The sequence below is a fragment of the Ornithorhynchus anatinus genome, chromosome 4, assembly GCF_004115215.2.
Source record: "Ornithorhynchus anatinus isolate Pmale09 chromosome 4, mOrnAna1.pri.v4, whole genome shotgun sequence".
NCBI lineage: Eukaryota > Metazoa > Chordata > Mammalia > Monotremata > Ornithorhynchidae > Ornithorhynchus > Ornithorhynchus anatinus.
In genome coordinates, this window is record NC_041731.1 from 28,439,846 (window position 1) to 28,467,806 (window position 27,961).

The 27,961-nt window shown below is 44.7% G+C and overlaps 1 protein-coding gene and 1 non-coding gene across 3 annotated transcripts in view; both read right to left on the reverse strand.

The window, feature by feature from the left end:
- The window catches only part of ASTN2 (astrotactin 2), an 869,558-nt gene that overhangs the window by 748,890 nt on the left and 92,707 nt on the right, over positions 1 to 27,961 (reverse strand). The window lies entirely within an intron of this gene.
- On the reverse strand, positions 19,362 to 19,496 carry LOC114811852. The gene has a single exon (XR_003759548.1). It is a non-coding gene; the product is annotated as a small nucleolar RNA SNORA7 (small nucleolar RNA).

The window sequence follows — 27,961 nt, forward strand, 5'->3', positions numbered from 1 at the left end:
AGCCTGAAAACTAAGCTCCCTCATGTCAGCAGAGCTGTTCTGCTCCATGTGCAATATACCTTTTTTCCTCAAATCGGCATAAAGAAACTCACATCTTCAAAATTAGGCTCAGAAAACAGTGTGTCACATCAGGTAAAATTTCCTCCTGTTGGTGTAGGGTTTTTAATTCCCCAATCCACTCAAGTAGCTGCCCTGGGGTCAACTGGTGAATCCATGTACAACAAGCACAACATTGGCAATGTCAATACTTTGTAACTTCCAGCATCCTTCCAAGGTTGTCGACATCACCACTCCATGCAAACAGCTCTCATGACTCCACCAGCCAGTGTGCTTCCTTGATGTCATTCAGCCCGTGGTGTCTGATTTCCTGTCACGTCACGGGCAGTGCGAAGGGTTGCATGTTCCAGCTAGATTTCTGTGTCAGCCTTCTCTCTGATCTCCCTTCCTCCTCTCTGTCCCCGCTCCAGTCTATTCTTCACTCCGCTGCCCGGCTCATCTTCCTGCAGAAATGCTCTGGGCATGTCACTCCCCTTCTTAAAAACCTCCAGTGGCTGCCTATCAGTCTCCGCACAGAACAAAAACTTCTTACTCTAGGCTTCAAGGCTCTCCATCACCTTGCCGCCTCCTATCTCTCCTCCCTTCTCTCTTTCCACTGCCCACCCCGCAAGCTCCGCTCCTCTGCCTCCCACCTCCTCACCGTCTCCTCATCTATCCTGCCATCGACCCCTGGGCCACATCCTCCCGCGGTCCTGGAATGCCCTCCCTCCTCACCTCCGCCAAACTAATTCTCTTCCCCTCTTCAAAACCCTACTTAAAGCTCAGCTCCTCCAAGAGGGCTTCCCAGACTGAGCTCCCCTTTTCCCTCTGCTCCCCATCTACCCTGCCCTTCACCTCTCCTCAGCTAAGCCCTCTTTTCACCCCTTTCCCTCTGCTCCTCCCCCTCTCCCTTCCCCTCCCCTCAGCACTGTACTCATCCGCGCAGCTGTATATATTTTCATTACCCTATTTATTTTGTTAATGAGATGTACATCACCTTGATTCTATTTATTTGCTATTGTTCTAATGAGATGTTCATCCCCTTGATTCTATTTATTGCTATTGTTCTTGTCTGTCTGTCTCCCCCGATTAGACTGTAAGCCCATCAAAGGGCAGGGACTATCTCTATCTGTTACCTATTTGTATATTCCAAGTGCTTAGTACAGTGCTCTGCACATAGTAAGCCCTCAATAAATACTCTTGAATGAATGAATGTGGTTAAAACCAATAAAATCAAGGGGGCTGTGTTTGATTGACATAACTTGCTAGCTCACCTGACATACAATTCTCCAAAACTTTGGGCTCCCAGAGACTCCATCACAGAGAGTGGGTGAAAGGGAAAATCAGATTTTATTAAGTCTCCTGTTCTCTCAATGTGAATGTTAGATTGGTACCCAGGAAAACTTCCTTCAACAGCAACAACTGAGAAATGAGCAGGATGACATTGTTTTATGTCAGGGTTTTTTTATGGTATTTGTTAAGCACTGTATGCTAAGCACTGTACTAAGCACTGCAGTAGATACAAGATAATTGGGTTGGATGCAGTCCATGACCCACATGGGGCTCACAATCTAAATCCTCATTTTACAGATGAGATCACTGAGGAATACAGAAGTGAAGTGACTGGCCTAAGGTCACACAGCAGACAAGTGGCAGAAATGGGATTAGAACTCAAGGTCCTTCAGACCTGTAGGCCCACACTCAATGCACTAGGCCACACTGCTTCTCAGTTCTTTCACATCCAGAGCCCAAAAGGGAAGAAATGCTTCACAGCTCAGCACCACCATCACCCATCCTAAGTATGAGCCCTGCCAGCCCAACAGGAAGCTTCATCACCATTGAATTGCCACCAATGGAATATTTGCGAGGAAGTAGGCCAGTTGGGAGAGTTTTTAATTGACCAGATCTCTGGAGATTGGTTTCACCCTCCATAATCTCACTCAGAGTTGAATATAGACTAATGTTGCTGCTGCCCTCTCCCACTCCGGACCCTGGGTGACCACAAAAATAAATTTTGATTTACTAATAATAGTAATGATTACTATATTTATTATTACAGTATTGAAGATTTTACTATATTCCAAGTACTATACTAAGTGTACTCTTGCCTTTCTCAGGCCCAGGCTCTCTAGCAGAGAAGTGAACCCAGGCTGGTTCCACCATGAAGCTGGCATTGGTCCCTGCCCCCCACCTTCCCACTCATTGTCATGCACCCCAGACACCCCGGTTCCCCGCACATGGAGTCTCTGCTACCATGGGGTGTCCCTGGACTTTCCCGACAGCTTTCCTCACTCCTCTCCTTTTTCAGTACCTGGACTTGTAGCCCCATGCAGAGGCAGATTAAAGTTCCCTAATTTGGGGCTACCTACACTATTCCTTCCTAGAAGTGTTGATAGTATTAAGTCCTGGGGTAAATAAGACTGCAATCAGATCAGGGACAACCCCTGTCCACATAGGGCTCAGTTTAAGGGGGAGGGAAAGCATATATTTAGTAGCCATTTTTCAGATGAGCAAACTGAAGCGCGGAGAACATGAGTGACTGGGCTAAGATCACACAACAGATGTGAGCTGGAACTGGTTGGGGAAGGCCAAGATAAACAGAGAGTAGAACAAAAAGAAGAAAACAAGAGGCCAATGTGTGATAGAAAAGCCCTTCCACAACATTCGCAGGTGTAGACCTGATGACCTAAATCCTTAAGTCAGGAAATCGTCTTGTTTCTGCATCTCCTAACTCATCTCCTTAACGTAGGCAGTTCCCTGATGCCCTTAGTGCTCTGGAGTTGTTTTCAGTCCCCAGTGGTTCTCCCGGGCACGAGTACCGGTTGAGCTCCACCCTTCTAGAGGTGGGGGATTTCTCTGGGCTGGCTCTCTTATGAAGCAAGACCTAAATTCTGAGGCTTCAGAAAGGATTGTTTTCTGCACTAGGAACTCCTGAGCTGAGTCCTTCACATTGATACAGCTAGAATCACATCTACCTATCCACAGTGTGACTATCACCAACTCCTTGAGGGAAGCAGAGAGCAGCTCTCAGCCTGAGCCAGGGGATTCCATGGGACCAACTTTATTCTGCTAATGTTCCCTCCATCCACTTAATCCTGAGAGAGAGACAAAGAGAGAGAGAGAGAGAAAGTGCCTTAGAGAGAGACAAAGAGATAAATTTTTAGAGCTTCTCTTCTTGGTTGGTGTCCTTGACCAAGGGCAGAGCAACCACACTTGACTCCATCCTCATTGGTACAGAGAGGATTCCAACAGTGCCCTGACTCTTGTGGCAAGAATGTCTATTGCAGCTGAGAAAATGGGCTGAAAAGTCAAGGAGGCTTTAAGAGAAATCTAGCAGAGAATCTTATGGGAATTTATTATATCAAGAAAACAAAGAATAATGTCAGTGATCAGAAACACCTATCCAAGCCTCAGGAATTTCTTTTTAACATCCATCCTTCCATTCCCCACAAAGAAGGTAGGCAAGGTATGGGAGAGACTGCAGAAGAAGAGGCAATGGGGAGGAGACCCTTTAGACTCTAAACTTGAATCCTCTGAACAAGGAGACTCTCACTTCCTTCTAGATTGTTAGCTCGCTGTCGACAGGGAATGTGTCATTTTGTTGTATTATACTTTCCCAAGTGCTTAGTACAGTGCTCTGCTCACATTAAGTGCTCAATAAATACAACTGATTATGGAGCATAGGGAGGCTGGTGCTTCTCTGGCTCCCTTTTTGTCTGTCTCTGTGGATTGTTTGGGCTGGGTCTTTCTGCCACATCTCCCTTCCAGGGCTTAGAGGAAAGAGCACAGGACCGAGAATCAGGAGACCTGAGATCTAATCCCATCTCCACCACTTATCTGCTATATAACCTGGGGCAAATCACTCAACTTCTCTGTGCTTCAATTTCTTCATCTATAAAATAGGAATGAAATACTTGTTCTCTCTCCCCTTAAGCTGTGCATCCCATGTGAGGCAGGGTCTGTGTCTGATCTGATTGTATTATATCTTATCTACCTCCAGCGCATGGCCCACTGAAAGCACTTAATACCAGAATTTGTTTTTAGTGGTATTTAAGCACTATATGTTATATACTGTTCTAAGTGCTGAGGTAGATACAAGTGAATTAGGTTGGACACAGTCCCTGTCATGAATGGGGCTCACAGTTTAAGTAGGAGGGAAACCAAGGGAACTGAGATACAAAGAAGTTAAGTGACTTTCCCAAAGTCACATAGCAAGCAATTAATAAAGCTGGGATTAGAACCCAAGTAATCTGACTCCCAGGCCCGTGTTCCTTCCATTGGGCCTTGCTGCTTTACATTTATTAATAATTTATTTTTATTCAGATTTCTGCTCTCCCTACCCCTATACTACCATTTCCACCCCTCTTCTTTTGAGGAAATTTTCAGACAAGTTTAATTTACTGAGATCTTCCTTTCTACCTCCCTTAAAGGGTGTTCAGTGGAGAACTTTTGAGTGTGTGTGGTAGGTACTCCCCCTTTTAGAATGTAAGCCCGTTGTTGAGCAGGGAGTGTCTCCATCTGTTGCTGAATTGTACATTGCAAGTGCTTAATATAACACTCTGCACACAGTAAGTGCTCAATAAATACAATTGAATGAATGACAGGTAGATATCTGTTTCTCTGCCTAATGAGATGGGGTGTGGAGCAACTGTGAAGAGAGCAGGGAAATGAGATGAAAATGGTTAAGAGAGGGTAAGATTGATATTGGTATATTATATCAAAGGCACAGGAAACTTGGTGAATAATAATAATAATAAAAAGTCTTGAAGACTTAATGCTGTCTGAAACTACCTGGCAAAGAATGCTATCAAGATTGAGAATTGCAATAAAGTCAACATTCCTAAATGTGCAACAACACACAAAACTGGAGAGTTGATGGAGTTTCTCTGGCTTGGCAAAGTTGTGTAAGTCCTCAAGAACATATCTTAGTGCACTAAATATCTTCATTCTTTAATCACCCACTTTATAAGATCCAACCCCCTAGGACTTTGGTCTAGTAAGAGCATGGGCCTTATCCAACCAAGATACCATTGGATCAGAAATGGTCCACCAGAAATTGCTTATCAGGGACTCTGAGGTCTGAGAGAGGGAGTATGTAAGGTGGTGTCTTCTGGTATTTGATATATGTAAGGCGGGGAGGGAAGCACTTTTAACAGATGATCTCTTTTGGAAGTCTCTTCATTAATAGATGCCAGGAAAATGGCAGTTGAATTATAATTGATTTCTAAATTTATCCCTCTAATTATGAAAAGTTCCCTGGGTGACTCTGTACATGGGCAGCAAGGTAATGATTTCCAGCTCCCACTTCTGACACAATGTTGGCAAAGGACTGAAGCCACAAGAATGGCAGATGAATTCTCATCTTCAGATGGGCCCTGAAAAGAAGATCTGATTTCAGGTTTGAATCTCCAAATTCTACTCACACCTCATCATGTCAAGGAAGTGAGGCACAAGCACACCTAGAGGGAGACACTCACCTACACTCATGTGTATATGTGGGTGATTGTGTCTTTCTCCCTTTAGGTGTGTACACATACACATAGATACATGTACATATGTACATAGAAAGAGAAAGAGAGAACAAGAGATAGAATGAGAGAGACAGAGATGAGGGAAACAGAGACATTTTGTCACTTTTGGGGATTTTTTTCCCATCTGTTTAGGTTCTCCAAAAAACTTGCCAATGAACAGGCTCTGCACCCTGATCCCGCCTCCCTTCACCATGCACCCTCTTGAAATAAAAAAGCACTTGGGTTCTGCCAACTCCTAGCCTGAGATACATTGCAGGTTTGGGTGGATTGTCTGCTGGTGTAGGGTGGCTTCAGAGACCCCATTTACTTACTACTATTCCTGTCCAAACTCCTTGAATGAGTTTGTTCCCACTCTCCACTTCCCCCTCCTCAAACTCCCTTCTAGACTCACTGCAATCTGGTTTCCGCCCCTCGGTCACTGAAACTGCTTATTCCAAAATCACCAATCACCTCCTCCTTAGAATATCTAATTGAAAGCAGTGTGGCCTAATGGAGAGAGCATGGGCCTGGGAGTCAAAAGGATCTGGGGTCTAATCCCAGCTCCTACACTTGTCTGCTGTGTGACCTTGGGTAAGTCACACTTCTCATGCCTCATTTACCTGATCTGTAAAATGGAGATTAAGATTGAGACACCCATGTGGGACATGGACTGTGGCCAACCTATCTTGTATTTGCCCTAGCACTTAATAGATTTCATGTCACATATGCCTTTAACAAATGGCATTAAAAAAAAGACCACTGATTCAAGGCACTCAATCAACTCTCTTCATCTACTTATCCTCACTTCTTTCCCATTACGACCCACTCTAATAACCTGATTATTGTTCCTCGCTCTCACCTTACCCACCATCAACTCCTTGCTTACACCTTCCTTCTTGCCTGGAATTCCCATTTTCTTATCCAAAAGATCAGCACTCTCATCAACTGCAAAGCCCTACTGAAATCATATCTCCTCCAAGAAGTCTTCCTGGACTAAAGTGCTCATCCCTCACATCCTATTCCCTGCCCCCCATTTCCTCCATGCATCCCCTAAGCACTTAGGTACTTCCCTCTGTGCTCCCCAACCCCATCCTCAACACACTTATGTACATATCCTAATACTGGATTGCTTCCTTTATATGTAATTTATTTTAATGCTTGTCAATTCCCTTACACTGTAAGATCCTTGACGGGAGGGATTATGCCTACCCACTGCATTTTCTTTCAAGTGCCTAGTTCACAAAGTACACACTGCACAAAGTACGTACTGAACAAATATTGTTGATTGATGACTGATAATGTCATATGGCTGATCTAGAGTCCATGGCCATTCATTGGCTAAATTTGATCCAGGTATCCCATGCCACACTGGATCTGGACTAATAATCTCTAAACTGAAAGAGGGATTAGAAACCCTGCCTCTGCCATTAAATGTTTGGTTCTGGAATGAGCCATCTCCATCTTCCTGTACTCCAGGCTGGAAATTTGGCTACCTAGTTCAAGCTCCAGAATGAAAGTCAATGAAAGGGCAGGCTGAACAGGCCAGAGAGGCAGAGTGGGGTGATAGGTACAGGGGGTGAGATTTCTACTGCAGGTCAGAGAGGGGTAGGGGAGTAGGGGATAGAGAATATTCTGCAGCCACACAGAGGATGTCATCACCCCAGCCTGACCCTAAGCCCATGTCTTCCCATGTCTTCCACAGTTTCAATGGTGCTTGCGCATGATGCAACATCATCACGTCCCAGCATCCATTTAGAGGGGTGGGGATAACCCCAAAACTTAGCTTCAAAGCCAGAACAGATAGGATATTTGGACACTTGGGCCAATCAGTTCTAGTTTATACATGGGAACATTGCAGCCAGAGACAACAGGCCCTGGTTCAGTGGTCTCAACGGACAAAGGACAGAGCCAAACATTTGCCCTGCCAGCAGTAACACAATCCACTAAGAAGCTAAGAAAATTGTTTTAAATAGACCCAGAATATACCTGGGACAAACACAATTTATGTTATCTCCTGCCTTCTCTCAGCTACTCAGTGTTTACACTAAGCAGAGCACAATATTAAGCACTTGGGAGTATACGATGGACCTACTAGACAGGATCACTGCCTTCAAGGAGTTTAGAATCTAGTAGTGAAAAACACTAAAATAAATTGCAGGTCACTTTGCAAAAACAGTACACACTGCTATCAAGACCTTTACTGATAGACCCATGCTTGGCTATAGATTTGAATTCTACACATTAGAGTCAGTAATAATAATGACAATAATAATAATAATAGTATTTGTTAAGCATTTACTACATGCCACATACTGCACTAAAAACTGGAGTAGATACAAGAATGACACAGTCTATGTCCCACTTGGGGCTCATAGTCTAGAAGAGAGGGAAACCAGGTAATTAACCCCATTTTCCAGATGAGGAAAAAGGCACAGAGAAATGAAGTGCCTACAATCACACACAGAGCACTAGTTATTGTGAGTCTTAAGTGGAGTGAATGAAGACATGAGGCAGGGTGAAGTGTAATCTTCTGCATGGGATAATAGGAAATGGACATGAAAATCCATATATGATCTTCACCTCCAAATACAATCAATATGCAGTAACTGATTGCTACCTATCCTACTTCCTATGCTTTCATTCTGGATATGGCTTTTTTTTCCTGGAGCATTGAAATATTTCAATAAAACTAGAGAAATTAAATTACCCATATACCACATTGTCTTAGTTCTCTCACATTCTAGATTATTTTCACTGTAAAAATCCTCTCAACATATTGGAAAATCCTCTGACTGAGCCAACACCGATACCAGAGAGTCAACTGGAGATAACCAAGTTAACACTTTTTACCACCTCCCTGACTGGATATCAATCAACATGGCCCCATTTTTCTGGCTCCCGGGACATGTCAATGCTTGCTTATTTACAAGGTCGTACTCCATCAAAATGCCTCTCAAACTACCACATGACACCACATAACTCCTGAAAAATGAAATAAAACCCCCTATTTAAGACACCTGGATTCCTGAAGTATATTCATTACAGCACTAAAGACAACCACTGCAGTGCTAAAAGCATTAACATTTTCCCGTAATCTTGTTATTACTGGTACAGATTTCTAAGACACAAATGTCTTCTAAGTCAGGGGAGGCTGGGTGAGAGGCTGGGCCGGGAGATTGGGGGAAAATTCACCCAAAGTAAGAATCCTGCAAGGCTGGTAATGCCCAGGTTCATCCCCTCTGCCTGGGCCAAGCCCCAGGACTGTGTTATCAAGTCAGAGTCCATAACCAGGAACCCAGAGCTCATTTGCAAAGCACCAGAGTCAGCACAAAGGCCCAGGGAAATCCAGCTGGTGTAGTTGTCTCTGCAGCTTCCTGGGGCTTGTCAGACCAAATAATATTAACAACAGCAACAACACATTTGTGGTATTTGTTAAGCACTTACTATGTGCCAAGCACTATTGTGGATACAAGATAATTGGGTTAGACACAGTCCCTGTCCCACATTGGGCTCACAGTGTAAATCTCCATTTTACAGATGAGGTAACTGAGGCACGGAGAAGTGAAGTGACTTGCCCAAAGTCACGTAGCAGACAAGTGGTGGAGTCAGAATTAGAACTCAGGTCCTCCCGACCCTCAGGCCAATGTTCTTTCCACCATGCCAGACCTGAACTGGGCCTGTCCCCCATTCCGAGTTGGCTTTCTCAGATCCTGAGGAAGATTCTCACAGGCCCTGGTAGAGCCCCTGCATCTTCTTCCACTCTTACCTGGAAGGCACCAAGATTGACCTCCCCCCTCAGCTTTGGATCACTGTTCCTTCACACCATTGTTTCCTCGCGGGTAAGCCTCCTCTTCAGAATCTGAGCAAAGACATTATCTAGCACTTTGCTAGCTAACAAGGCAGAAGCTTTTAACAGATTCCTAATGCTGAGCTAGATGACTCCTCTGGGCCCAACTCCCCAGGGACAGCTGCACTGAAAGGAGTGAAAATCTGCAATTATTACAGTTTAGATTTCATTGTTTTCATAAAACACAGCCAAGTTGTGCCTACGTTTCCTGCATGCACACACCCACACAAACACATTCGTGCACCTTCCCCCTTTACCCCCCAAAACAGTAGCCGGCACCCAAATGCTTTAATGGATTCTAAGTTCTCCCAGGAATGGCCTAGCTGCTAGTGCTGTTCTTGGCCAGAGAAAGACTCATAGTGACTGAAAAGTGCGAAGCAAATATGAGGCCTGAACCTTGCCCCAAATTTAGGCAGGGCAGAGTCTGCTATTGCCCTTGTCAGGGGCTGGGAAAAGTTCAAGTTGGCCTATAGAAGTAATTGAGGTCTGGATATTGTTTAAGGGTATTTGTTATATACCAGCTACAGCCATTGCTATAGAAAGAGGAAAGGAACTGGTTGGTTTTAAGCTCACTAACTCATCCTGCTAATCATACCACCTAATTTCATTTAGGTCCTGGGCAGATTCTCCCTGACCTTCAAATTTACCTTCAAATAAGGCAACCCAGACTGCTGCTGGATAAATGGTCAGTTTTTCCCAATGATGGCTCCTTAATAACTGTGGTATATGTTAAATCCTTACTTGTGCCAGGCACTGTATTAAGTCCTGAGGTAGATACCAGACAATGAGATAGAACCTAATCCCTGTCTCATATTGGACTCACAGGATAAAGGGGAGGATAATGGAAGTTGATCCCCATTTTACATATGAGAAAACTGGGGCACAAAGAACTTGTGACTTGCCCAAGGTCACAGAGCAGGCAAGTGAAGGAGCCAGAATTAGTATCCAGGTCCTCTGCCTCCCAGGCTCATGCTCTCTTTACTAGGCCATATTGCCTTCCACTGGGCTCTTCATTTTGGGGCTGAGAGGGATTTCTGTCCTGGGAGCAGCAGGCTTCTGGAATTCCCTAGCTACCACTAATTTTTAACCATGAAAACCATCTATAATGTAAGAGACCAAAGAATCTGGGATAAAAGTAATTGTGCTTTTCTAGTTTTATTGAAATAATGTCAATTCTTCAGTAAAAAAAATGACACCCAGAATGAAAGGACTTGAAAGTATGATGGGGTGGCATTCAGCTACTGCACATCATTTGTACTTGGATGTGTGGGTCACTATGGATTTTCAGGTTCATTTCCTGTCATCTCACATAGGAGAATTCAATATTCAATGCCTTATATCCTCATTCACTTTAAGGAGTCACCTGGGGCCCACATTATCTAGTGCTTCTGTGTATTACTGTAGGTACTACACTTCTCTGTGCCTCAGTTTCTTCATCTGGAAAACGGAGATTCAATACCTAGTTTCACACTTCCACCTATGTTGTGAGCTTTCTGTGGGATAGGGATCTGCCTGATCTGATTATCATGTATTTACTCCAGTGCCTAGTACAGTGCTTGTCCTATAGTAAATGCTTCATAAATATAATTATTACTACTACTACTATTAATAATAAAGATGATTAGATCTTTGTTGAGGGCCACAGCTTTTTTCAAAATTTCCCGAGAAGAGGTGAAATATTTGATTCAAGAACAAAATCTGGGATCTAATACCATCTCTTCCATTTGCTTTGTGATGTTGGGCAAATCACTAATTTCTCAGGGCCTCAAACATCTCATCTATAAAATGGGGATTAAGACTGTGAACCTTATGTGGGCATTGTCTGTGTCCAATCTGGTTATCTTGTATTTATCCCAGTGCTTAATACAGTGCCTGGCACATGGTAAGCACTTAAATACCATAAAAAAGGATAACTCATTCTGCTGATACTAAGTTGTGGTTAATGGTCACGAATTGGGGCACATTGAATATTCAGACTTCCAGAGATGCTCCATGATGATGGTGTCCACTTTCACACACCTAGGCCCTCCTCTCAAGCCAGGAGGGTGAGGAGGAATGAAGATGTACCGAAAATCTGAGTTCTAACTTCTCTCCAAGCCTAAGGCCTCTGTCCTCAGCACATGACCTTCCAGCCAGGTAACTAAGATAATTGCAAGGGAGGACCAGCAGTTATATATATTTGGGCAAAGAGGTGAAATTCTTATGAAGTACCTTTGCCTTCATGCCCCTACTCTGCATTGGATGCTGCATGGGCCAAATATTTGTCCCTGTGTCAATCATGAAGGTTCAAACACCTGCTATCATCAGTTTGTATCATCAGGGCCCAAATGAATTTCAGCTGAGGATCTGAATGATTTTAGAGGATTTCTAGTCCCTTATCTGCTTTGTGGCAGGTCCTATAAATTGTCTGTTACAGAGTCCTAAGACACATAAACACATCTCTCCCCTCCCCCGAGTTAAGTGGTTTAATTGCATTAGAGGAGCCTGTCAAAGCTTGGTATCATATCTATCAGCTACTACTGGCCCTCAAAGAGCAATTAAGACAAAAGATATACCTTTTGTTAACACTTTCCCACGTTTCCCAGGATACAGAACTGAGTGTCAACAGGGTATCACGTAAAGAACACGTGCAACATGATAGCCTATGATGGACTCTTTCAAAATTCTCCTTACCCATCATTGTTGAGTACTAAGGGATTTGTCTGGAGGCAGAAGCTGATTTTTCATTCTCATTACACTGCTCTTCCCACTAGTTGCATTTCACCTGAACCCCTCAGAAAAGGAAAAGCAGAGGACAGGACTCCATAACAAGCTGCTACCGCACAAGGGTCAAGGAAAGGAAATCTGTTCTTCCTATTCCATCCTCAGCCTCTTTTCTCCCTTCTCTCCTGGGTTTGGTGCTTTCCTTTTATAAGCTATGTGGAAGGCAAATAGATTTTTAAAAATTAATAGCCACATCCAAACACCCTGGGAACCATCAGTACATGAACAAACCCAACATAGGTGCTAATCAAATCAAGTACAGAAGAGAGGTTTGTTTTTCAATAATACTTCCAGGGGAAGTAGGATATGAGGACCCAGAGTAGGGAAATGACTGGATGATAAGCTTAAATTAGAAGCAGGAGAAATAGTATTCATCTCCAATATGGCCACTTGAAAAATTCCCATTTTGGGAATGCTCAAGTAAGGGAGAATGGGTTTTCCAGGGAATTTTTAATGCAATTTAGGGAAGCATAAAACCTGACTGAAAGAATGGCTTCCTGCTCTTGTCCTTTGATTGTTCCTGCAGTGACCAGGGGAGCTGTAACTACTAGTGGCATTTTCAGTAATAGTACTGCAATTCATTAAAGTACTCAACTGGGACATTCCACTGGATTAAGTGCATGGAACAACAACAAAGAAGCAATGTATTCCCTGTCCACAAGGAGCCTACATAAACTTGAATTGACCATTTTATAAGCAAAACAGGAGCTGTTGTTTCCAACTATTTGGACATCAATTCTCATTCCATTTCTCCCTCTGGGTTTATATCCAATTATTCACTCTGCCACATTTTCCCAGCTTAAGTCCCCTCTCTTTCTTCTCAAGGGTGGTAGAGGCTTTGGGAGAGCTCCCATTTCAGTGTGGATTCTGCTTTGGTGGGCTTTCATAATAATAATATTGGTATTTGTTAAGCACTTACTATGTGCAGAGCACTGTTCTAAGTGCTGGGGTAGATACAGGGTAATCAGTTTGTCCCACATGAGTCTCATAGTCTTCATCCCCATTTTACAGAAGAGTAACAGGCACAGAGAAGTTAAGTGACTTGCCCACAGTCACACAGCTGATAGGTGGCAGAGCCGGGATTTGAACCCATGACTTCTGGCTGCCGAGCCCAGGCTCTTTCCACTGATCCACGCTGTTTATCCGCTGCTTTCAAGAAGTCCACTCCTGGAGGAGTTAGGAAGCAACCACTTAGTATAGTGGAAATGCCTAGATAGATGTAGTAGGGGTGGGGGAGATTTCCATTCCAATTGTTTTTCCTCCCTGGGGGTGGTGGGTTGCATTTTATATTTCACAGAGGGTCTGTGGATGCAGCAGAAAGGTTAATAGACTTTCTCAGGGTCACATAGCAAATCAGTGGCAGATCTCACAAAGTTATATGCCACAGTACTGTACTGGAAAGAGCACAGGCCTGGGAGTCAGAAGGTCATGGGTTCAAATCCCAGCTCTGCCACTTTTCTGCTGTGTAACCTTGGGCAACTCAACTTCTCTGTGCCCTGGTTATCCTGTCTGTAAAATGGGCATTGAGACAGTGAACTTTCTGTGGGACAGGATCTTCGTCCTAATCTATTTGCCCTTTTTTTGTTGTTTTTTTAATATTTGTTAAGTGCTTACTGTGTGCCAAGCACTGTTCTAAGCACTGCAGTAGATACTAGGTAATCAGATTGACCCATGTGGGGCTCAAAGGCTTCATCTCCATTTTACAGATGAGGTAACAGGCACAGAGAAGTTGTGACTTGCCTGAAATCACACAGCTGACAAGTGGCAGAGGCGGAATTAGAACCACAACCTCTGACTCCCAAGCCCATGCTCTTTCTACTAAGCCATGCTGTTTCTCCACCCCTGATTTCCACCCCAGCATTTAGTACAGTGCCTGGCACATACTAAGCACTTAACAACTACCACACTTATAATTATTATTATTAGGAGCCACTCTTTTACCCCTGGGCAGGAAGCAAGAAAATTCAAGATTCCAGCACATCCTGCATGTGTATCCACCTGTAGATGGTAGGCTCTTTGTGGGCAGGGAACCTGTGTACCAGCCTACTTACACTGTACTCTCCCAAGTGCTTTGTCCAGTGTTCTGCACAGAGTAAGTGCTTAATAAATATCATTGATTAAAGAGCAAGAAATGCTGCTATGGATGGGGCAGAAATCAGAGTAAAATCCCTTCTCAAGTGTGCTTATGAATGACTCCAGGCTCTTAGTGCTGGAGCTGCCACGTCCTCTGTCCTGGCATCCAAACTCTGGGGTATTAGCCAGATCTCCTTCTGAAGGCAAAAATTGAATTACAGCATGGCCTAGTGGTTAAAGCACTGGCCTGGAAGTCATAGAGATGTGGGTTCTAATTCCACTTCTGCCACTTGTTTGCCTTGTGACCTTAGGCAAGTCACTTCACTTCCCTGTGCCTCAGTTACCTCATCTGTAAAAAGGGAATTAAGACAATGAGCCACATATGGGACAGGGATAGTGTACAACCTGATTTGCCTGTATCCATCTCAACACTTAGTACAGTGCCTGGCACATAGTAAGCACATAAATACTATTATTAGTGTTATTATTAACACCAGATCTAGGCATTAATGGGATCTGCTGTAGACCTCAAACCAGGATCAGGGTGGTGAGTCGGTCATATACAAGTTGACATAGTATCTGCTCTGATTCCAAGTCAACTTGTGAAAAGCTGGAAAACTGCACTTCTGGGATTTACTTCCCCATGTGTGGGATGTCAGAGTTGTCTGGGTGTGCCAATGCTCATCCCAAGCAGTTCTGGTCTGGAAGGGGAGCCGTTAGGTTGCCAAGGTGATCAGAGGGAGGGTGAGGAGCTGGGAATTGGCAGGTGGGCCAGAGCAGCTAAGTCACAGTAACTAGCCTATCTCCCCAGGCTTCCCTTGGCAGGGGTGTCGGTGCTGGTTTGGGAAGGGCATTTGGGCTTCGTTATGCATGTGTGGCAGCTACCAAGCTGGGGACAGTAACCTTCTGAGTTCCGCATTTCCATTCCATCATCATATTGCTAAATGGAAGAGACAGCTCTCGTTCAATAATTCATAACCCCACAGAGCTCAATGGCCAAAAAAAAAAGGAAGAAAGATGCTCTGGTTTGCCCTTCCTTGGGGGGAGAGAAGAAGGGAGAGGGGAAACAATTGAGCTGGCCGGCTCCCCTGAGCAGTGCAATTTAACTTGCTGGCATATAATTATCATGTATTTGCTCAAAACTCTGTTTAACCACACAGTTGAAATACCACTGGGAAGAGGAAGCTGCTGTGGAGATTGGAAAAAGTGTGGTAGTTGGGCATCAGGGAGAGGGGCTTGTTTTCTTCAGTCCTAGCACTGAATCTTGGTACGAGGATATGAGCATCTGGTTAGAAATGGGGAAATGGGATGATCTCACTTAAAAGCCATGAACAAACCAGATGAGGCCACAGCAGGGGCTGTTAACTAGAGGACAGACAGGGATACACTCTTCAGTGGCCATAGATGACATGGAAACCCCAACCATTTCAAAAGGTATGCATTATCTTTGGGGGATAGGACAAAAGAGCATGGAAGACTCAGCACAAAACATCACATCTAATGGAAACCTTTTTTTTTTTTAAATGCATTTAAGTGCTTACAATGTGCCAGGCACTGTACTAAGCACTGGGGTAGATAGTAGCTAACAAGGTTGGACCCAGTTCATGTCTCCCAGATGGCTCACAATTTTAATCCCTATTTTACAGATGAGGTAACAGGCACAGAGAAGTTAAGAACATTGCCCAACGCCACACTGTAGACAAGTGGCAGAGCCAGAATTAGAACGCAGGTTCTTCTGCCTCCCAAGCTCACGCTCCATTCACTAGGCCATGCTGCTTCTCATTCACGTGCAAATCCCTATTGATGGTGGGACATCTGTTACTTGCATTCAAACAAGCATTATGTGAGTGGCAGTCCAGGATATCAGTTGTTGAGTTATTAATATCCCTTAGCAACACCATGGATTTCTGAGCAGTCCTAATATAGAGGGCACTGCTCACCTCAAATGAGGAAGCCACACAAACTCAAAGGCAAATTTCATCATCAATGAGGTAGTCTTCTAAAAAGGGCATCTATTTGCTTATGCACCCTCTTGTCCAAATTCAATGAGACACAGCATCATCAACCTTTGGAGCAGCAACTGTAAGCTCCTGGAAGGCGAGAAATACCTTCGTGGAAATCACTTTGTACAGCCCTCAGCACGGAGCCATGCACAGAATGGAACTGAGTAAATGTTGGTACTGCAAGAATGTCAGATCTAGTTGTCTTTATAAATATCAATCATCTATCCCACTCCTCCCAATAATTATAATAATTATGGTATTTGTTAGCCACTTAGTACATGATAAGCACTGTTGTAAGCACTGAAGTAGATACAAGCTGATCAGGTTGGACATGGCCCCTTCTACATGGGGCCCACAATCTTAATCTCCATTTTACAGATGAGATAGCTGAGGCACAGAGAACTGATTTGCCCAAGGTCATGCAACAGATGTGTGGTGGAGCCGGGGTTAGAATCCACATCCTCTGACTTGGGTTGAGTCAGAGTCTTCCACAGATAATTGCTATTTCCCATTGCTCGTTCAAGTCATCTTCCAGTCAGTGGCAGACACAACACTCAGAGTCGAAATGGATTAGGAGATGGTGCTTCCCTGGCTCCTGGTTACAGCCTCAGCCATCCATGTTAGGTTATCTCAGCATCTCTGATACATCCAGTCCTGGAATCTTATGACAAAAGATCCAGGTAACTTGAGCTTGTCCATAAGGTAAGAGAAGCCCTTTCCCTGTTGTTTTTTTGAGAGAAATCCTGTTAGGAGACAGATAGGCCAGCCCCAAAGAGTAAACAAGGCAGGGATTGGAGCTTTAATTCAGCTCTGCCACAAGCATTCAGTGTACCCTAGGAATATCCATTTGCCTTCTGCAAAGGCCTACCTCTCTTTTACTTTCTGCCTAGTCTCTGTGGATAACTGAGATCATGTGTGTGAAGGGCTTGGAACTCCAAATCATTGAAAGTCTTATTGTTATTGTTATAAAGCACTTTGTTAATATAAAGTGCTACTAAATTACTTAAGTAACCCAGCAATAGGTCTGATCCTGCCGGGAGCCTACACTCTTCACCCGGGTGAGGTAAATGAAGTCAAATTCATTTTTCCAGGGTGCCATTTAGTAAATTGCCTCTTCCATTGCAACCCTAAATGCCTTGAAAATTCATTCACTTCACGTGGGAGAACCGTTTACGGCAAGAGAATAGTTTTTGTGTCAGATCGACCCAATAATTAGGGGCAAAAGTCCTCCTTGACCCTGTTTTTTATTAAATATTTATTGAGCTCCAAAAATATGGTAGGTGTTACACAAATCCATAGCAATGAAGCTCAATCTCTACCAGGCCAGGACCCAGGATGTCCCAGGGGCTTCCCTTGAGAAATCAGACCCCAATCAATCAATCACTAATTGCCCTTCCCTGAGGCTGCTGGGAATCTTCCCCTGCAGCCAGGAGACACTCCAGAGGTGGTGTCATATTCTTCCCTGCCTCAAACAGCTCACACCACACATGACATTTCCTGTCAAAGAAATTATTTCCTGCCTCTGCTTCACGGCCACTCACCTAAAAGGGGAGATGGAACAAGAGAGGCACACTGTCGCTGAATCAAAGGAGGCATTTGGAAGTGAAAATGTGATCGCTGGTGCAGCTTCAACATTTCATACCATTAGCGGTGAGTCTGAATTTCAGGCTTATGGATTTCCCGGAGTGGATAATAAAAATAGGGAAAACCCTTCACCAGGAGAGTTTATTGTTCGACAATCCATGTTTGTTGGGCTAGGTCAGCCTCTTGGCAAATGCATGGTATCTGTGAGCTTCCAGAAAAGCAAGATGGGAAGTAGAGTGGTCGAGAGGCTAGAGCTTGGGCCTGGGAGTAGGGAGGACCTGAGTTCTAACTCTGACTCCACCATGGGTCTAATGGGTGAACTTGGTCAAGTCACAACTTCTCTATGCCTCAGTAACCTCATCTGTAAAATGGGGTTTAATATCGTGAGCCCCATGTGGAACATGGACTGTGTCCAACCTGATTAGCTTGTAGCTACCTAAGCACCTAATACAGTGTTTGGCATATACTAAACACTAAAATTTCAAAAAAAAAAAAGGAGCACCTATCACCAAGGTCTTAGTGGTTAATATTCTTCACAGTTTCCTCTCCATCAGATTTGGAGGGGATTCTCACTGGAGAACCTTCTTTCCCTACACCTTTGGGTGAGGCTGTTCTATGGGGATGCTGCATTTGTCTCCACCACCCGCTCTTTGGCTCAGGAAGACAGATCATTCACCCTTCTTCAGACATAAGGCATCCATTCTAGTGCCTTCCTCCATCCCTGGTGCTCCAGACCAAGGCCAGTGAACTGATAGTGTCATAAGAGGGGGAGGATACTCCCAGCAGGCTCCAAAAGACTGTCAGCTGCCCCAGATAAAACAATGTGCAGACAGAAGAGACAGTGATCTTATAATTTCATCACCTGCCTTTCCAAAGATGTTATTGCAAGCTTGAAACCAGCTTGTTAATGAGAGCCTGTGGGGCTTGTAATAAAAGCAGGGAGATGGTGAGTCTGGAATTTCCAGTATGAAATTTAGTAAAGAGAAAAAGACTAAAAGATTGCAATCCCACTCTCCCTTTTCTAATTCTCAGGCCTCTGCTTTCATTTAAGTTCCTAGTCCAGGTGAAATCACCAAATTGACAGTGCTGGAGACAGACGTTAATCCATCCTCAGCACAGGGTTAGCCCAATAGTAAACAGGAAATTTTCACACATACACAACCACTTCCTTGTATCCACTTCTACACTAAACAGAAGAGACACAGGTTGCTCTCCAGACCCACATCATACTCACTGTGACTCAGGCAGCTAAGTCACTGCTCAAGAAACACAACCTGCTTACTGCAAAGTACCTTCCTTGTCTGGTATTAACCTACTCTCCTTCTACTTCTATTCTTCTTCCAATGAGTCGTTTCTGAGCCATAGTGACACCATGGACATATCTCTCCCAGAATGCCCCTCTCTTCATCTGCAATTGTTCTGGTAGTGTATTCATAGACTTATCTTGGTAAAAATATGGAAGTGCCACCTTCCGCACAGTAAACTCAAGTCTCCGCCCTCCACTCTCTCCAATGCTGCTGCTGCTGCCCAGCATGGGGAGTTTTGATTTGTAGCAGATTGTCTTCCACTCACTAGCCACTGCCCAAGCTAGGAATGGAATGGTAGGCTCTGCTTGACTCTCCCTCCCATAGCTGAGATGGTAGAGCACTGGAAACTCTCCAGGTGAGACCCTGAGAAGGGAAACTCAGTGTCGGGTAGTGGAAATCAGAGTGGCAGGTTGGACTCCAGCAAAAGCATATCCTCCCCCTTCCTCCCTCCCCACCAAGCTCAGGCAAAGAAATCCATGGAGAAACAGCGTGGATCAGTGGAAAGAGCATGGCCTTTGGAGTCAGGGGTCATGAGTTCGAATCCTACTCTGCCACTTGTCCGCTGTGTGACTGTGGGCAAGTCACTTAACTTCTCTGTGCCTCAGTTACCTCATCTGTAAAATGGGGTTTAAGACTGTGAGCCCCACGTGGGACAGCCTGATTCCCCTGTGTCTACCCCAGTGCTTAGAACAGTGCTCTGCACATAGTAAGCGCTTAACAAATACCAACATTATTATTATTATGTCTGCCTTTCACCTCTTTTCCTCAGTCCCAAACACTGACGTGGCTAGTTTTGTCTCTTGCAGCTCTCACCTGGGAAACTATCTGGAAATACTCTAATTGCTTGACCTCTTGATCAGAATTTGCACACCTGAGCTTCTGTTTCCCAGATCTGCTTTGATCCCTTAGAAGGCGGCAGAGCAGACCATGATCAGCGACCTTCTCCCCATTTACCATGTAGCAGCCTATACCCCACCCCTTCACCTGATGCTGCTCAATTATTAAAAGTGGCTCATTAATTCCCCCCCCCCCCCGCACCAATTACCATCGTAACATTGCCCTCCTGAAGATTGATAAGGAAGTCATTAGGATGGATGAGTAGGGATTACAGAACTCTAAAATGTACCACTGTCAAGATAATGCCACTTCTCCTGGAAGACGACAAATGATACTGTCAAGCATTCCGTGGAGAGGGGGAAGGCATGAGACAAGGCTGAGTTTAAAGGAAGAATCAGAAATAGATGTCTGCCACATAAGAAGCCCTGGGGCTTAGGGGAAATGGGTTGGTGAGTTTCAGATGGTATCCTCAGAAGAAGAGTTCTTGTAAAAGGACTAAAGTCCTTTTACTAAGCACTGAGGTAGATACAGGATATTCGGGTTGGACGCAGACCCTGTCCCACACAGGGCTCACAATATTAATCCCCATTTTACATAAGAGGGAACTGAGGCACAGAGAAGTTAAGTGACTTGTCCAAGGTCACCCAGCAAACAAGTGGTGGAGTCAGGATTAGAACTCATGAACTTCTGACTCCCAGGCCTGTGCTCTATCCACTAGGTCAATGCTCTGTACAAAGTAGGTGTTCAATAAATACGATTGAATGAATGAAATGAGGATAGAAGTGGGGAGGTTACAAAGGTTCCACTTTTGCACCCAGCAACTTACTTTCCTCTGAGTTCTCAAGATTGTTCTCCCTCTGCAAATGTCAGTTTCTCATCTGAAGAAAGAAAGAGCTTCTCCATCTGGGCCTGCTTCTCAATGGGTCACTTCTCTAGACTAGTCTAGACCACTAGAATATAAAAGCTTGCTGAGGGCAGGGAATGGATCCTTGTACCGGGCAGGACCAGAGCCTGCATAGACTGCCTGTCCCCTATAAGTCAATTGTAATGGAATACCAAAGAAAGAGGCAGATAATTTAGGTTGGTGGTCTATTTAGAGTGGAACACAGTGGGGAGGGCTTACTTACAGAACAATCCATGGCGGCCGGCAGACTTGGAGAGATCATAACACACCCTCTCCTCACATGCACTGCCTTATATCCCCTCTGGTGTGCCAAGAACAAAGGGGGCCCTGTTTGGGGAGGAATCAGCCATCTGTCTCGATGCTCCCTTCCAGATATCCCTGGGGCCCCAAGGTTCATACAACGTATGTAGGGCACTTGGCTGTCATCCTTCATACGGTCTTGTTCATGCTATGAGGCCCTCCTTCCTCCATGTGTCCCTTCTTCCTCCCACCTGAGGTTGGCATTACACTGGCTTTGTGCAGTCGACGAGGCAGAATAGGACGGTGGTCGGCCTTGATCGTCGGCCTTAATGTTCCCCATTGAATCTGACCATACAATCTTCCAACTCTGTTGCACTGTACTCTCCCAAGCACATAGTATGGTGCTCTGCACACAGTAAGTGCCACTGATTGAATGATTTATGCCCCAGACTAAGCACCCCTCCATTCGTGTGTTCCATCTAGCCCTACTACACATTGCACTCTTCCCCTCTTCAAAGCCCTACTGAGAGCTCACCTCCTCCAAGAGGCCTTCCCAGACTGAGCTTCCCCTTTTCCCTCTATTTCCTCTCTGTTCCTCCTTCACCTCCCCTCAGCTAAGCCCCCTTTCCCCCCTTTCCCTCTGCTCCTCCCCCTCTCCCTTCCCCTCAGCACTGTGCTCATTTGTATATATTTTTACTACACTATTTTGTTAATGAGGTATACATCCCCTTGATTCTATTTATCGTGATTAAGTTGTCTTGTTTTTTGTCTGTCTCTCCCCCCCGATTAGACTGTAAGCCCGTCAATGGGCAGGGATTGTCTCTGTTGCAGAATTGTACATTCCAAGCGCTTAGTATAATGATAATAATAATGGCATTTGTTAAGCGCTTACTATGTGCAAAGCACTGTTCTAAGCACTGGAGAGGATACAAGGTGATCAGGTTGTCCACGTGGGGCTCACAGTCTTCATCTCCATTTTACAGATGAGGTCACTGAGGCACAGAGAAGTGAAGTGACTTGCCCACAGTCACACAGCTGACAAGTGGCAGAGTTGTGATTCGAAGCCATGAGCTCTGACTCCCAAGCCCAGGCCCTTTCCTCTGAGCCATGCTGCTGCTCTACACATAGTAATCGCTCAATAAATACTATTGAATGAATGAATTAATTGCATATAGAGTTCAGGCTCTCTATGCTGAACTTCCTCAAGCTACACTGCTCTGAATAGAAGTACTTAGTAAACGCCATTACTACTGCTCTCTCCACCTCTCCGTAAAACCACCCAAACACAAAACATGTCCTAATTTCACCTTCCAATAGTAAATCAACTTGAAGCCACATAAGCTATTGATTCTTTCTCCTGAGTTTTTTTTTCCCCAAAGCAAACCCAAGCCTATATGCCAATATGACACTTAAAGGAAAATTTTCCAGTGCTCAGCATCCTGGGGAAGAAGATAAGGATGAAAATGTGGAACATCTTCAGTCATCTAAAAGGATTTATTGAGCACTTACTGTGTGCAGAGCATTGTAACTAAGCACTTGGAAGAGTACAATATAGTAAGAGACATTTCCTGCCCACAGTGAGCTTACAGTCTAGAAGATGAGCTGAGGTCTTATTATTAATAACAATGGCATTTAGAGTTTAGTATTTTCCAATCCACTGGGGTAGATGCAAGATAATCAGATCAGACATAGTCCCTTTCCTACTGTCTTTGAGGTAGTAAAACAGGAATTTTTCCTCCCCTTATACAGATGATGCTACTGAAGTGCAGAGCATTTAAACAACTTGCCCAAACTCATGCAACAAATCAATGCTAGAAGTTAAATTAAAACCTGGATGTCCTGACACTCAGATGAATGTTCTTCCCACTACTCATCTTTTCTCCAAGAGAGCTTCATCTCTGAAAACAGCAATGGACACGTGCAGATAAACTGCAAGGATATCAGTGATATTCACTGAGCACTTTACTAAGTACAGTAGAGTTGCTAGTCATAATCCCTGCCCAAAAGGAACGTGCAATCTATATCAGGAGACAAAGTTGATTAGAGATAGGGGAAATAATAGAGTACAAGAATACTTGCATATGTTAAGTAGGGCTGGGGCTCAGATGAGGGTGAGAATCAAAATGCTTAAGTACACACTCTAGCTCATAGATAATGCAGAGGGGAGAGCAAATAGTGGAGATTAAGGGTTTAGTCAGGGAAAGGCTCTCAGGGGATATGTAATTTTAAGGAGGAGAGTGGTGGATTGTTAGATATGGAAGGGAGAGGGAGTTCAGGCCAAAGGGAAAACATGGGCAAAGAGGGAGTGGAGGGATGAATGATATAAAGGTACAGAGTAGGTTGGTGTTAGAGGAGCAAAGCACTTGGGCTGAGTTATAGTAGAAAATCAGTGAGGTTAGGTGGCGGGGAGAGAGCTGATTGAGTGCTTTAAAGCCTATGTTGGAGTTTCTATTTGAAGTGGAGGTGTATGGGCAACCATTAGAGGTTTGAAGAGTAGGGAAATATGGACTGACCTTTTTTAAGAAAAATGATCCAGGCAGCAAAATGAAGTATGGACTGGAGGGAAGAGGTAGGATGCAGAGTGGTCAGCAAGGAGGCTGATGCAGGATTTAAGGTGGGAAGTGATAAGTGCTTGGATGAGTGTGATGGCAGTTGGATGGAGAGGAAAAGGAGGATTCTAGGTATGTTGTGAAGGTAACACTGACAAGATTTCATGAAAGATTAAATGTGCTGGATAAATGAGAGTGATAAGTCAAGGATAATGTCAAGGTTATGTGATTGTGAGACAGTGAGGATGGTGGTAACGTGTCCAAAACAGAACTCCTCATTTTCACACTTCTCCTCCTCCTGAATTTTCTCTCATTTGGACAGAATAACTCTGAGGTGTCCATGGGACATCCAATCAGTTGCATTTATTCAGTGCTTACTCTGTGCAGAGCACGGGTACTAAGCACTTAGGAGAGTACATTATAACAGAGTTGACATACATGTTCCCTGCCCACAGTGAGCTTACAGTGTAGAGGGGGTGACAGATATTAATATTGTGCATAAGTGCTGTGGGGCTGAGAGAGGGGTGAATAAAGGGTACAAATTCAAGTGAAAGGTCAATGCAGAAGAGTGGGAAGAGAGGAATTGAGGACTAAGTCAGAAAAGGCTTCTTGAAAGATGTATTTTTAATAAGGTTTTGAAGGAAGGGAGAGTGATTGTCAGATATTAGGAGGGAGCACATTTCAGGCCTTAGGCAGGATGTGGGTGAGAGGTTGGGGTGAAATAGATGACATCGAGGTTCAGTAGGTAGGTTGGCTGGGCTACAGCAGGAAAGCAGTAAGGTAAGATAGGAGGGACTCAAAGTGATTGATTTAAGTTGAGAAATCCTGAAGGCAGAAGGAATTGCAAGACTGCAGAGAAGCAGAGGGGTAGGAGAGGTAGGTGTGGACATATTCACATAGAGATGGTAGTTAAAGCTGGGAGAGTGAAAGAGTTCTACAAAGGAGTGGGTGTAGATGGAGAATGGAAGGGGACCAGAGGTGAGCCTTGAAGCATCCTCACAGTTGGAGGGAGGGATGGTAGAGGAGAAGCTCACAAAAGAGATTGAGAAGCAGCATTCAGAGAGGAGAATCAGGAGAAGTGATGATTCAGGAAGAAGGGGGTGGTCCACCATGTAGAAAGAAATAGAGTGGAGGGGGGAAAACTGAATTGTAGGGGGTCAAGGAGAGAGTTGAAGGAGAGGAAGTGGAGGCAGAGAGTGGTAAACAACTAACAAGTTTGCAGAGGAATGGAAGGAGGGAGCTGGGGCAACAACTGGAGAGTTCCACTGAGTCAAGGGAGTTTGTTTTGGGATAAGGGATTATATAGGCATGCTTGAAAGTAGTGGGGAAGGAATTACTGGAAAGTGAGATGTTACAGGTGGTGATCAGAGAGGGAAGAAGGGAAGGGGCAATTGCAAAGCATAGGTGAAGGGGGTAGAATGAGAAAAGGTGAGATACTGCTGGGAAAAATAGGAAAGGATCTTTGACTGAGACCCTTCCAGTCATTCATCCTATTCCTTTCCACGATGAACTATTTTTTCCCAGACTACCCCTTGGCAGAATTTGTTCTTAGCTCCTGCTCAAGTTTCCGCACTGCTTTGATTATTATAATTAGTGTCTTTAATATTCATGGAATTTTTGTGTATGAAAAGCCCCTTCATAATCACTGTTATTAGTCCCCTTTGCTCTGCATGGATAAACATCATTCTCATCTTTTCAAGGCAGCCACAAGTGCAGAGAGGTGAAGAGATTTGGCACACACAGTCATTCCTTGCCGGAACCAGGATTTGAACCTGAGCCCTTTTTATGCCATCCATTGCCTTCCTTCCCCAGATAATATGCACATGTGCTCATAAGTGGTCAAAATGAGGCCCATAATTATTATCTGAAGCTTCCTGGTCCAAATTGAATGGGTATCATACAGCTTTAGCCAGAGAGACCAAAACAACTTTAAACTCTTTGCAGATGGAATGGGAGTCAAGTGAAGGTCATTGTCACCAGCCTCTGTAGTTTCCATTTGCTCCTCTCTTCCTCAAGGTTGGGTACCAGGGAAAAGAGCCAGAAAGAAGCTGAACTAGGCAATTTCTATGCTTGAAAATGATCGATCCAGGAAAATAATCTGAAGCAGAGTTTGCTCCCCATGTCCCTGACAAGTGAGTGTTTTCCTAGGGCTTTAGCTTCTGTAGAAAAATCATAGTCTGTCACTAGGGAGGAGAAGGTTAATACAGCTAATAGCACTGCTGTTCTCTCCATTAGATTCTAAACGCTGCGGGGGGTGGGGTGGGGGGATATTTTCTTTCTCTTTCCAAGGGTACAATGAAGCCAATCCAACTTTATGGATAGAGATCCTCATATTTGGCAAATTCCCCAATGATCAACTGTTTCAGGGAAGGCTTGACAATGCAACTTTTCACTTTCACAAGTGTACTAAGACAGTCTTGTCAATGCTATCACAGAGGGGAAGAGCGAAGGTAGAAGGTATATCGGGGGCAGCCTGGGAGAACAGGATGAGAGGACAACAGTAGCAGATTATAAATCAATGTTTCACTCAGAAGAATCAGCTCTGCAAATGTTTCCCAGAAGCTTTCCTTTGTTTTGGGAGTTGTAGATTAGCAAGTCACAGACCTATGAGGAGCCCTTCCCCGAGGGCCCAGCCCTGTGCTCTGAAGCCAGAAGACTCAAAAATCAATGCTGTTGATGAGGATCAAGTCTGGATCAAGTCTCTGTTTCTGATCCGCATCATCCATAAACTTGGATCTGTGATCTTTGGGTATTTGATATTCTCCCTAGCTTCAACTCCACAGCACTTATGCACATACCTTTAAATTATTTATTATAAATTATATTAATGTCTGTCTCTCCCTATAGACTATAAGCTTATTGTGAGCAGAGGATGTCTGCTAAATCTGTTTTACTCTCTCAAGTACTAACCCACAGCCCTAGATCACCTCCTCTGTCCGCCTCCTACACTCCTATGCTCGAGCTGCCGAGTGCTGCTGGTGAAAGTCTAAGAACCAAGCTGACCTCATACATTTCAAATTTATCCTTTCCTTCCTTAACTCTGCCCTCTCCTCCGCCAGGTAAAACTTCTTCTCCTCCTCATCAACACCCATGCCCATCACCCCCGCCAATTGTTTCGGACCTTTAACTCTCTCCTTAGGCCCCCTGTTCCTCCCCCTCCCCCATCTCTCACCCCCAATGATCTGGCCATGTACTTCATCACAAAAATCAACACAATCAGGTCTGAGCTCCCCAAAGTCACCTGCCCCCCTCTTGCCTCCCCTCCCAGCCCTCTCCTCTACTTTCCCATCCTTCCCTGCAGTATCCTCAGAGGAAATCTCCTTCCTCCTCACAAGTGCCACCCCCTCCACCTGCGCCTCGGACCCCATTCCCGCTCACCTTATAAAAACCATCGCCTCTGTCCTCCTCCCTTCCTTACCTTCTATCTTTAACCACCCAATCTCCAATGGCTCCTTCCCCTTTGCCTTCAAACATGCCCATGTCTCCCCCATCCTACAAAAACCCTCTCTCGACCCCACTTCCCCTTCCAGTTATCGCCCTATCTCCCTACTACCCTTTTCCAAAATCCTAGAATGAGTCGTCTACACTCACTGCTTAGAATTCCTTAACTCCCATTCTCTCCTGGACACCCTCCAATCTGGCTTCCATCCCCTCCACTCTACCGAGACTGCTCTCTCAAACGTCACCCATGACCTCCTTCTTGTCAAATCCAATGGCTCCTACTCCATTCTAATCCTCCTTGACCTCTCAGCTGCCTTTGACACTGTCGACCATCCCCTTCTCCTCCATACCTTATCTCACCTTGGATTCATGGACTCTGTCCTCTCCTGGTTCTCCTCTTTTCCCTCTGGCCGGTCATTCTCGGTCTCCTTCGCAGGCTCCTCCTCCCCCTCCCATCCTTTAACTGTTGGAGTTCCTCAAGGGTCAGTTCTTGGTCCTCTTCTGTTCTCCATTTACACTCACTCCCTTGGTGAACTCATTCACTCTCATGGCTTCAACTACTATCTCTACGCAGATGACACACAGATCTACATCTCTGCCCCTGTCCTCTCCCCCTCCCTTCAGGTTCATATCTCCTCCTGCCTCCAGGATGTCTCCACCTGGATGTCTGCCCGCCACCTAAAACTCAACATGACCAAAACTGAGGTCCTCATCTTCCCTTCCAAGCCCGGTCCTCTCCCCGACTTCCTTATCACCGTGGATGGTACGACCATCCTTCCCGTCTCTCAGGTCCGCAACCTCGGTGTCATCTTTGACTCGGCTCTCTCGTTCACCCCACACATCCAATCCGTTACCAAGACCTGCCGG